At 40.5% G+C, this 832-nt stretch overlaps 1 non-coding gene across 1 annotated transcript; it reads left to right on the forward strand.

The window, feature by feature from the left end:
- The first annotated feature begins 532 nt into the window (after positions 1-532).
- TRNAC-ACA lies at positions 533-604 on the forward strand. The gene has a single exon. It is a non-coding gene; the product is annotated as a tRNA-Cys (tRNA).
- Positions 605-832: the final 228 nt, after the last annotated feature.

An 832-nucleotide genomic window follows, 5' to 3' on the forward strand; every position in this document is an offset into this window, starting at 1 on the left:
GACTCTGGAGAAAATTGGTTAAACTGAAAAAAAATTTTCTTGGAAATTGCAGAACCAGTTCTTTTTGCATATGCAATTAAAACAACAAGTTTGTTAAAAAGACTGCCTAGGGAAAAGCTTGAAGTTAACCCTTTTCATGTCCCTGAAATACACAGCCCACTTTGCCTGAGACCTCAGCCTTGGGCAAATTAGAACTTCAAAAAAATGGGTGGGGGGAGGGGGTGGTCAAAGAGACATTTTAAATGTCAAGTGGAAAACTATGAGATTTCTGTCTGTCTGTCTCGATTTATCTGTCTCAGTGTGTGTCTTTTGTTGGTTTGTTTTAATAATATTGCCAAAATGGTAAATGAGTTCTAATTTAATTGGCCAAAGAAAAGTTGAAGAATAAACGTTCTTAAAGGAAGGGTTGGGGGGAGTGGGTGGTTTGTTTCACTTACTGGCTCTCTAGTTGTTCCACCACCACTTGTTGAAAAGACTGTCCTTTCGGGATGCTGGTTGAAAGCCAGCTGGCCATAGATTTGAGGGTCACATTTCCCTGGTAGCTCAGATGGTAAAGCATCTGCCTACAATGCAGGAGACCCAGGTTCAATCCCTGGGTTGGGAAGATCTCCTGGAGAAGGAAATGGTAACCCACTCCAGTATTCTTGCCTGGAAAATCCCATGGACAGAGAAGCCTGTTAGACTACAGTCCATGGGGTTGAAAAGAGTTGGACACAACTGAGCAACTTCACTTCACTTCACTTCAAAGAAAAATAAGTACTTACAAATCAGACAATTCTAAATACAAGAGAAATTAACCTAAAAGAATATCAGATTCACGTGAACTGGGAAA

Source organism: Bison bison, unplaced genomic scaffold (assembly GCF_000754665.1).
Source record: "Bison bison bison isolate TAMUID 2011002044 unplaced genomic scaffold, Bison_UMD1.0 scf7180017468804, whole genome shotgun sequence".
Taxonomy (NCBI): domain Eukaryota; kingdom Metazoa; phylum Chordata; class Mammalia; order Artiodactyla; family Bovidae; genus Bison; species Bison bison.